At 50.4% G+C, this 11,523-nt stretch overlaps 1 non-coding gene across 1 annotated transcript; it reads right to left on the reverse strand.

The window, feature by feature from the left end:
• Positions 1-2,521: 2,521 nt before the first annotated feature.
• LOC129518480 (U2 spliceosomal RNA) lies at positions 2,522-2,712 on the reverse strand. Its single transcript, XR_008666208.1, has one exon. It is a non-coding gene; the product is annotated as a U2 spliceosomal RNA (small nuclear RNA).
• Positions 2,713-11,523: the final 8,811 nt, after the last annotated feature.

Below are 11,523 nucleotides of genomic sequence, written 5' to 3' on the forward strand. Positions count from 1 at the left end.
TTTCTTCCAGAACGCAAGAGGCCTGCGGGGCCCTGGGCTTCCCTCTATCTCCGTGGTCGGAGGTATAAAGAGGAAGCAATTTTTCTGGGCTCGGGAGGGGATGTTCCTGGCCGGCCCCGACAGCAGGAGCCCCTAAACATTGTGCTGCACTGTTTCACTGTAGGATTTACCTTCTTCTCTGACCCGTGTGTGTGTGTGTGTGTGTGTGTGTGTGTGTGTGTGTGTGTGTGACGGGAGTGACTGAGGCTCTTGATGGCCTCTGGTGCACCTGTTCCCCCAGCTCATCCTGCCTCTTGGAGTGATGGCACAGAGGGACCGTATGGATCCTAGGGTCCGCGCCATGAGCGGGTGGCCCCAGGCCCTTTGGTGCAGAGACTCGAGGGGACAGACGGGTAATGTTGCTCGGGGCCAGATGTCAGCACATACCTGTGTTTTTCTCCCGTCCCGAGCCCCCCTCCCCCCTTCCCGCACACAGTGTCTATACTTCGCCTATTTTCTGTCGTGTATGCAACTGTTCTGTGTCGATTCCTAGCGTATCTCCTAGACCGGTGGACAGGATGCACAGAAACAGATGCCTTGCATCCCTCAGTCCCGGGTACACTCTGCTGGCAGAGGAGAAAAAAATGAGAAGAAATCCTTATAGGGTTTGTAGATATTCCAGTTCAGGGACGCCTGGGTGGCTCAGTGGTTGATCGTCTGCCTTTGGCTCAGGGTGTGATCCTGGAATCCCGGGATCCAGTCCAACATTGGGCTCCCTGCATGGAGCCTTGCTTCTCCCTCCGCCTCTCTCTCTCTCTCTCTCTCTCTCTCTCATGAATAAATAAATTAAATGTTTTAAATTTTTTTCAGTCCAGGAGCCGGTCCTGGACCCATGACGATTTGCTGCTCCATTTTCTCTGCCAGAAACCATTAAGATTTCTCGGAGTATGGACGCCTGGGAGGCTCAGTGGTTGGGTGTCTGCCTTCCACTCAGGGTGTGATCCTGGAGTCCCGGGATGGAGTCCCACATCCGGCTCCCTGCTCGAGGCCTGCCTCTCCCCCCACCCCACCCCCATCTCTCATGAATAAGTACATAAAACCTTATTATTTTTTAAAGATTTTATTTTACTTGTTTATTCATGAGACACACACACACACACAGAGGCAGAGACACAGGCAGAGGGAGAAGCAGGCTCCATTCAGGGAGCCCGACGTGGGACTCGATCCCGGGTCTCCAGGATCACACCCCTGGCCGCAGGCGGCGCCAAACCGCTGCACCACCGGGGCTGCCCTAAGTCAAACTTTAAAAGACAAAATAGACTTCTCGGGGTAGGAGGCCTGTCTGTCTCTTTCATTTCGGTCTCGGCACATAGATAGCATCAAGGAGGCCTTTCCTGAGTTCAGGCAGCAGACTGTCCAGAAGCCTGAAGGGGGCCCCCCTCTGTGGGACAATACACAAAGCAGATGTTTTTATTTTACTTTTTATTTTTTAAAATATTTTATTTATCGGTGAGAAACACACATAGAGAAAGGCAGAGACCTAGGCAGAGGTCTCCCCGCGAGGAGCCCCATGGACCCTGGGATCAGGCCACGAGCCGAAGGCAGACGCTCAACCACTGAGCCACCCGGGCAGCCTAAATTAGGTGTTTTTAGTCCAGGGGTCAGCGGACTACAGCCAGCCAGCAAGGTCGGCCCCTCTGTTCTCCTATACTGCAAGTCAAGAACGAATTTTACATTTCTCAAGGGTTGCAGAAGAAAGAGCTCACAGGGACCTTTCCGGGTCATGAAGCCTAAACTCTTTACTCTCTGGCCCTCCAGAGAGACAGCCTGTCATCCTCCTTTTCCACCGTTAAGTATGAAATTTAAACATTTACCCCCTCAGTCAGAAGGTAAAAAGCAGGATTAAGGAGCAGATGTGTCACGTGTCTGCACTCCTCCATCACACATTTGCTTCTAAGCCTGAAAAAGGTTTTAGAGAGGTCAACTACTTAAACCAGACAGAGAGAGGTAGTAAGGGAGAGAAGAGCTGTCTGTTGGTCCCTCAAGCAATCAGGTTCCTAGAAAAGTGAAACTCCTGGGCATAGCCTAGCAGGAAAAAGCAGGAGGTCAGTTCGTGTCAAGCCCCACAACCGGCTTAGTGCCAAAGAACCTCAAGATCTCAAAAGACTGGGGATGATCGGTTCGGCGTCGGCCTTCGGCTCCTGGCATGATTCTGCCGTCACCGGGTCCAGTCCCACAGTGCGACACTTGCACGGAAGCTGACTCTCGCCCAGTCAACGCCTCATTAAGAAACAAGAAAACGGCTTAAAAAGTCAAAAGCAAAAAAAGAAAAAAGACTTAAGAGAACAGAGACCGGCACGGCACGGCCAAGGGGCACGGGTAAGAACTTAAAAGACACAAGGGAGAAAAACAAAAAAACAAAAAAACACCGGATACCCGCCTCCCACAAACCTGCTAGAAAACGAACCAGGGGCAGGCACCTCACGCCACACCAAAGACAAAAAGAACAAAACCTACTCTTTGTCACCGAAAGCCTCCCCCGAGGGGGTGCACCGTTCCCGGAGGTGCTGCAATACCAGGTCGATGCGCGGAGTGGACGGAGCAAGCTCCTATTCCATCTCCCTGCTCCAAAAATCCATTTAATATATTGTCCTCGGATAGAGGACGTATCAGATATTAAACTGATAAGAACAGATACTACACTTGATCTTAGCCAAAAGGCCGAGAAGCGATGCCGACGCGCACGCCCCCGCGCACGCCCTCCCGACGACCTCCACCTTACACTCACGGTGACTCGGCGCCCGCTCCGGCCACGTCTCGCTCCCCCCGCTTCTCCCACCGTGGCACGGGCGGCACTAGCCGCTAGGCTCTCGTGCGGCTTTGTAAAGTCTCTTCCTTTTGAAAGACAAACGACGCGTCCGTCGTCGCGTCGTCGCCGGCCCCGCAAGGCCCTTCCTAATTTGAATGGCCCGCCCCTCCGCGCGCGGAGCCCTAGAGGCGCGGCGGGCGGCGGAACCTGGCTGCAGGCCAGGCGCCCTCGGCTTCACGCTTTGGCCGGCCTGGGGGGCGTGGAACCGGGCGTGGGGCTGGCGCCGGGGGCTGGCGCTGAGTCGTCCCAGGGCCCAGGAGTCCCCTCACGTCGTCACTGCGGGACCCTACGGGCTGGCTGCGGCCAGGGCGTGGGGAGGAGCCCAGAAGCGCCTGGCTGGCTGGCGTCACCTGCCAAGGGCTCCAGACACCACTTGGGACCCGAGACCGGGCCCTGAACGGGTGGCCTCCCTACCCCATCAGGAGGGCTCCTTGGGCATCTACCTAAACCCCTCCCTCCTCCCCCCCCCCCCCCCCCGCCCCCGGGCCTCCGTTTCCCCAGGGCAGAAGTGGCCACCTTCCTACGTTCCTTCCTTAGTGGGATTGAGGGAAGGCCGAGGTAGCTCGAGCGTGACCTGACCTTGGGGTCTGAGTGGTCCAGGATGTGGGTCCTAGGTGCCACGAGGTACCGGTGGAGACGTCGTGCCTGTGACACCGAAACGAGTGAGCCGCGTGCGCTATACCGTAGCCAACGCTTCTCGTCTGGGCCAGACTTGCGCTCAGTGCTCTCTTGGCGTCCAACTTGCAGAGTTTACCTACGGAAGAAGCGGTGGAGGCAGAGAGGTTAGGCAACTGGCCCGAGACCACACAGCTTGGCGAGTGAGTGCGAGGGGCAGGCTAGGCCGAGGAAGCCGGGGGCGCCGGCAACCGAGGAATGCTTCTTCCCAGTCAGGCCCACGACGAGACTGAGCATTGCCGATGCTGACACACGGGTCCTCTGGGGTCCTCTTCCCGCTGCCTCCGCCGACGGGACGCGGGCGGGGGGCGGGGCGGGGGGGGTGCCCCGGAGCGTGGAGCTGGCGAGCGTGGGCGCTAAGCCCTGCGGACCCGTGGGACCTAGCGAGTAACCTGGCCTCCTCCGTCAACCCTTCCATCTGAGATCTCTAAACCGGGAGATGATGAGATGACAAGTTATCAGACATGATTATTAGCAGTAACGAGACAGGCTTCTTTGTTTTTTTTAAGATTTCTTTCTTTCGTTCTTTCTTTCTTTCTTTCTTTCTTTCATTCATTCATTCATTCATTCATTCATTCATTCATGTATGTATGTATATATTTATTTATGAGAGACCGAGGGAGAGAGAGAGAGGCAGAGACATAGGCAGGGGGAGGAACGGGCTCCCTCCCGGGAGCCCCATGCACCACTCGATCCCAAGACCCGGGATCACCACCTGGGCCACAGACTGACTGACGCTCAACCGCTGAGCCACCCAGGTGGCCCACGTTCCCATGTTCCGTATACAGTGTATTGGTGAGAACCAGACACAAGGCCAAAACATGTCAGGCAGGTCCTTTCTCTGTACCCTCCTCGTCTGGAAAGGGAGACTATCAACAGCTGGCAGAGAGTCCTGTGCTTCATCTTCCGTCATCCGCCCAGGGCCCCTGCTTCTCCCTTACCTGGCTTTCCTGTATTCCACAGCACGGCGTCACTTGACATTTTATACATTTATTTATTGCCTTTTAGCCTCATAGCATGTAAGCTCTAGAACGGGGTCCTGTGTTCAAGTCCCACTCGCACGTGGAGCCTACTTAAAAATAAATAAATACAGGGGATCCCTGGGTGGCGCAGCGGTTTAGCGCTCGCCTTTGGCCCAGGGCGCGATCCTGGAGACCCGGGATCGAATCCCACGTCGGGCTCCCGGTGCATGGAGCCTGCCTCTCCCTCTGCCTGTGTCTCTGCCTCTCTCTCTCTCATTCTGTGTGACTATCATAAATAATAAAAAAAAAACAAAAATAAAAAAATAAAAATAAATACAATACTTAAAAAAATGATTTCTCGGGGCACGTGGGTGGCTCAGTCGCTCTAGCGTCTGCCTTTGGCTCAGGTCATGATCCTGGAGTCTTGGGACTGAGCCCTGCATTGGTCTCTCTCTCTCTCTCTCTCTCTCTCTCTCTCTGCTACTCCCCCTGCTTGTGTTCTCTCTTTTTCTGTGTCAAATAAATGAGTTAAATCGTTTAAAAAATGATTTCGGGGCAGCCTGGGTGGCTCAGCTGTTTAGCACCGACTTTAGCCCAGGGCGTGATCCTGGACACCCAGGATGAGTCCCACGTCAGGCTCCCTGCATGGAGCCTGCTTCTCCCTCTGCCTGTGTCTCTGCCTGTCTCTCTCTCTCTCTCTCTCTCTCTCTCTCTCATGATTAAATAAATAAAATCTTTTTTTTTTATTTATTTATGATAGTCACAGAGAGAGAGAGAGACACAGGCAGAGGGAGAAGCAGGCTCCATGCACCAAGAGCCCGATGTGGGACTCGATCCCGGGTCTCCAGGATCGCGCCCTGGGCCAAAGGCAGGCGCTAAACCGCTGCGCCACCCAGGGATCCCATAAATAAAATCTTTAAAAAAATAAAAATAAAAAATGATTTCCCCTTCTAGTTCACACACCAGCTTCTCGTGTGTTTGGTTAATGTGGGTCTCCCTTAGCCGGCTCACATCAATGGGCACAGACCAAAGTGCCTGCAAAGTTAGAGCAACAACAAGTGTGAGGGTCAGGCCCTTTCCAAGTGTCCAACTTACTATCGCTTCAAGGGAGTCGGGAATGATAAGCCAGGGGCAGGGACTTGAAGAGGACAGCTAGCTTTCTCATCCAATGCGTGTTCCCCACGGCCTTGCCCAACCGTCTGGTTATCAAACTCTTGCATCGTATGCAGTGGTGTCTTCATAAGCCAGGTTGTTCATCTTTCCATGTGCTTCACATCCACTATTATTTGCTGTGAACTGAGTGTTCATATTCTCTGCTCACTGTCCTTAGAATTGTTGATTTTTTGCATTTCTATCTCTGGCGCACTTGGTATCTGTCCTAGTATATACGTTCCGGTATTAATCTGACCTTATTTTTTCTGGATGGCTACCCAGTGGTTCCTGCATCATATATGGAAGAGCCCATCTAATCATCATTTTCAGATGCCACCTTTATCATACCAAAAAGTCCTCATATATATTTAGATCTATTTCTGGATCTCCCTTTCTTTCCTATTTTTCTTTCGTTTATTTTATTTTTAAATTTTATTTACTTATTCATGACATGGGGGGGGAGAGAGAGAGAGAGAGAGAGAGAGAGAGAGAGAGAGAGGCAGGCTCCATGCAGGGAGCCGGATGTGGGACTCGATCCGATGATCCCGGGACTCCAGGATCAGGCCCTGGGCTGAAGGCGGCGCTAAACCGCTGAGCCACCGGGCTGCCCTGAAAACCTCTTTTTAAATTTGTTGATTCAGAGGCACCTCGGTGGCGCAGTCAGTTAAATATCTAGCTCTTGGTTTCGGCTTGGGTCCTGATCGATCTCAGGGCCCTGGGATCAAGCCCCACATCAGGCTCCGTGCTCAGCTTGGAGTCTGTTTGAGATTCTCTCTCCTCTCTCTGCCCCTCCTGCTCATGCTCTCTGTCCCTCTCTCCCTCTCTCAAATAAATAAATCGTTCAATAAAATAATAACATAAAATGAAATTTTTGACCCACCCAATTCTTCGGTGTAACACCTGCTCTGCACCTGTCACTGTGTGGGCCCGGGATCACAGAGGTGAACGTGACCTTGTCCTTGGTCACAAGGGGCATCTGCCACGCTCATGCTCTTCCATTCCTCTCTGCCGCCATTCAGCCCCATCCACTCCTCACGCAGCTGTTGGGGAAGCCTATGCACAACCAGAGAACATCTGTTGGTGCCACGGTTGCCGACTCCAGGGGCTCCTGTGCTCGGTCCTCGGGTCTGAGAGGGCATTGGGTCCCCACCAGCCGAGGAGGACAGCACCCTCAAGTCCAGGCCCCATTGCATATGTTTTGCCTGGTCCTGTGGCAGCCCTGCCTTCAAGCCAGTGTCTACACTGTCCCCTTGCACGGCTCCATCAGCTTCTTTCCATCACCCCGCCTTTCATAACTAGTGGAAGAGACCTGGCGGGAGAGACTAGTGAAAGATACCTTGTTTCAAAAGTGGCTTAAAAAAAAAAAAAAGAGGGGATCCCTGGGTGGCGCCGTGGTTTGGCGCCTGCCTTTGGCTCAGGGCACGATCCTGGAGACCCGGGATCGAATCCCACGTCGGGCTCCCGGTGTATGGAGCCTGCTTCTCCCTCTGCCTGTGTCTCTGCCTCTCTCTCTCTCTCTCTCTCTCTGTGTGTGTGACTATCATAAATAAATAAAAATTAAAAAAAAAAAAAAGAGGGGATCCCTGGGTGGCGCAGCGGTTTGGCGCCTGCCCTTGCCCCAGGGCGCGATCCTGGAGACCCGGGATCGAATCCCACGTCGGGCTCCCGGTGCATGGAGCCTGCTTCTCCCTCTGCCTGTGTCTCTGCCTCTCTCTCTCTCTCTCTCTCACTGTGTGCGTATCATAAATAAATAAAAATTAAAAAGAATATTAAAAAAATAGATTTTATTTGAGAGAGAGACAGAGAGAGAGAGAGAGAGAGAGAGCGCATGAATGGAGGGGGAGGGGCAGAGGGAGAAACACTCCCTGCTGAGTGGGAAGCTCAAACTCGGGGCTCATTGCCAGGATCCTGGGATCAGGACCTGAGCCAAAGGCAGACACCTAACCAGATGGGATCACCTAGGCATCCCTCACCTTGAGCCATTTTTGTTTGTTGTTTAAGATTTTATTTATTTATTTATTTATTTATTCATGAGAGACCCAGAGAGAGAGAGGCAGAGACATAGGCAGAGGGAGAAGCAGGCTTCATGCAGGGAGACCGATGCAGGACCCGATCCTGGGACCCCAGGATCCCGTCCTGGGCTGAAGGCAGACACTTAACTGCTGAGCCACCCAAGCGTCCCCCAAATAAAAATCTTAAAAAGAAATGGGGCGCCTGGGTGGCTCAGTGGTTGAAAGTCTGCCCTTGGATCAAGTTGTGATTCTGGGGTTCTGAGATCAAGTGCCACACATCAGGCTCCCCACAGGGAGTCTGCTCCTCCCTCTGCCTATGTCTCTGTGTCTTGCATGAAGAAATAAATAAAATCTTTAAACATTTTATTTTATTAAAATTGTATTTATTTATTCATGAGACACACTCACACAGAGAGGCAGAGACACAGGCAGAGGGAGAAGCAGGCTCCCTGCAAGGAGCCCAACGTGAGATTTGCTCCTGGATCCCAGCATCACGCCCTGAGCCGAAAAGGAGACACTCAGCCGCTGACGCCAATTATTCAGGCGTGCCACGAATAATTTTGAAAAAATGACTTGAGGTGGGACAGTTTGGCACCTTGCTGCTCAAAGTGTGGGCCCTACCCCAGCAGCACTGGGGTCCCATGAGCATGTTGGAAATGCAGAGCCACAGAGTATTTAACAAGACTCTCCTGGAACGCACGCGTACCTTACGGGTTGACGAGTGTTCTGCTACAGGACTTGATGACTGGGGGAGAGAGACGGGAGCAGCAGCAAACATAGTTTTCAGGATCTCAGCTCTCACTACCAACATACGCAACCCTATTCCTCACTATTTTTTTTCTCACCCTTACCTTCTAAACCTCTGAGGAGAGTCTGCAAAGCAGTTTCTGGAATCTTCTGGCAGTTAGAGAAAAGGAGGGTGCCCGTAATATATGAGCTAATTTTTTGTATTTATTTATTTTTCAAAGATTTTATTTATTTATTTATTTATTTATTTATTTATTTATTTATTTATTTATTTATTTATGAGAGACACAGAGAGAGGCAGAGACATAGGCAGAGGGAGAAGCAGGTTCCCTGAAGGGACTCTGATGCAGGACTTGATCCCAGGACCCTGGGTCACGACCTGAGCCAAAGGCAGATGCTCACTGTTGTCCCAACATGTGCCTCCAAATACCACATGTCTATAGCACATACACAGAACTACATGAAAGATGTAAACAGAGACCTTATGACTTGCATTTAAAAATTATTGCCCCCCCCAAAAAAATTATTGCCATGGGGCGCTGCAGTGGCTCCATCAGTTAAGCATTCAACTCTTTTTTTTTTAAATTTTTATTTATTTATGATAGTCACACACACACAGAGAGAGAGAGAGAGGCAGAGACATGGATAGAGGGAGAAGCAGGCTCCATGCACCAGGAGCCCGATATGGGATTCGATCCCGGGTCTCCAGGACCGCGCCCTGGGCCAAAGGCAGACACCAAACCGCTGCGCCACCCAGGGATCCCAGCATTCAACTCTTGATTTCAGCTCAGGTCACGATCATGATCTCAGCATCATGGGATCAGCCCCGAGTCTGGCTCTATGTTTGGCAGGGAGTCTGCTTGTCTCTCTCTGCTCCTCCCTGCTTGTGTTCCTCTCTCTCTCCCTCTCTCATAGATAGATAGATAGATAGATAGATAGATAGATAGATAGATAGATAGATAGATTTTAAAAATGATTGCCATGGGGGTGCCTGTCCTGCTCATTTGGCAGAGCATGTGACTCTTGATCTTAGGGTCATTTTTTCAAGTTCCAGATTGGGGGTAGTGTTTAGTTTAGAAAAAATATATCAAGCTGGGCAGAGTAAAGAAAAAAAGAAAAGAAAAGAAAAGAAAAGAAAAACTATTACCATGAATTAGATACAACAATACAAACTCATAACTTATAAAAGTCAGATCAAAATGGTTTTTCTGGTAAACAGGACTTTTTCTATTAATTTTTGTGGGGAAGACATTGAAGATTTTTATTTGTCCTTGACAAAGTTCCAAATGACCTTTCCTCCTTTTTTTTTTTCTTTTGATAAGAATTACTTCTCTGAAGTTTGCACATCAGGGAGATTGTCTACTCTAGTAGAACATTTACGTCTCAAAGGCACAGGGAGAAAGAAATGCAAGCTCCTACATACTTTTCGAGATAAATAGGGGAGGCAGGGGAATTGATAAAAAGATTAGATGAGGGATCCCTGGGTGGTGCAGCGGTTTGGCGCCTGCCTTTGGCCCAGGGCAGGATCCTGGAGACCTGGGATCGAATCCCACGTTGGGCTCCCGGTGCATGGAGCCTGCTTCTCCCTCTGCCTGTGTCTCTGCCTCTCTCTCTGTGTGACTATTATAAAAATAAATTAAAATAAAAAAAAAAAAGATTAGATGAACTTTTTTTTTTTTTAGATGAACTTTGAATAACAATTCTGGAGCCATCCAGCAAGTAGGCTTTGATTTGTAAGATTTGTAAAGCAAGGACAGCTATTTTTTTTTTTTAAGAGTTCATTTATATATTCATGAGAGACACACAGAGACACAGGCAGAGACACAGGCAAAGAGAGAAGCAGGCTCCATGCAGGGAGCCCGATGTGGGACTGGATCCCAGTACTCCAGGATCACGCCCCGGTCTGAAGGCCGGCGCCCAACCATTAAGCCACCCAGGTGTCCCAGGGACAGCTATTTTTAATTCCTTAAAGAATGGGTGGCCACCTAAGTGATATCAACGGTTGGAAGGTTTTTCTTCCCTCTAGATATGTATGTATGTATGTATTTAAAGATTTCATTTATTTATTCATGAGCGACACAGGCAGAGACATAGGCAGAGGGAGAAGCAGGCTCCATGCAGGAAGCCAGATGTGGGACTCGATCCTGGAACTCTGGGATCATGCCCTGAGCCAAAGGCAGATGCTCAACCTCTGAGCCACCCAGATGTCCCCCCTCTAGGTACTTAGCTTAGGGGAGAACGTCTTACAAAAATTCCTATCAGGCTTTGAATATTGGCTTCCAGTTGGCCAAATATGTGATCATAGTTTTATTGAATCCTTTCAACTATCTTGTCAGGTTTCAGCCAGGACAAATAGTGACTCTTTCTGACCGTACTGCACAAACCCATTAATTTAATTGTAGTTTCCCCTTAGCTATTTAAGGGAGTAACGTTGCAGTTCAGAGAAAATCCCTCAGAATCCCATCAACATGGTGGGAGGGCCTCCTCCGAGGGTAAACGTAGGGGCATTTGAGTTGATATTACAGAATTTGTAAAGGGCGTTTGAGGACAACCTCTTGCAGGGTCCCAGTTGATTACAACTGAGACATCAATCCTTGGGCCTGTGTTTTAATGGTGGAGCCCTAGGAGAAGGGTGCAATGTGGGAGGATAAGGTGTTCTTTTAGACGCCTGGCCTTAGGGACGCCTGGGTGGCTCAGTGGTTGAGCGTTTACCTTCGGCTCTGGGTGTGATCCTGGAATCCTGGGATGGAGTCCCACATCGGACTCTCTGCATGGAGCCTGCTTCTCCCTCTGCCTGTATATCTGCCTCTGTGTGTGTGTGTGTGTGTGTGTGTGTCTTTCATGAATAAATAAGATCTTTAAAAATAATTTTTTAAAAAAATAGATGCCTGGCCTTGGAGCTGCTGTAGCTATAAAGTGAATAGCGTGGTGGGTCTTGGTTTACAATCCTGTTCCAAAGTTCTTTCAGAGTGTTCAACTATTGTCACTAGTTCAGTCAGACCGGTGCCCTCCCATCTTCTCTTCTGCCTTTCTAGCCTCCACTAATCTGGAGATAATCCACTTACAAACGGGGCAAGTAGAGCAGGTTCAGTGACCTGAGGAAGAGAGCTTCCAAACCAGCTTTAAA

This window comes from Nyctereutes procyonoides, unplaced genomic scaffold (assembly GCF_905146905.1).
Source record: "Nyctereutes procyonoides isolate TBG_1078 unplaced genomic scaffold, NYPRO_anot_genome, whole genome shotgun sequence".
Classification (NCBI taxonomy): Eukaryota; Metazoa; Chordata; class Mammalia; order Carnivora; family Canidae; genus Nyctereutes; species Nyctereutes procyonoides.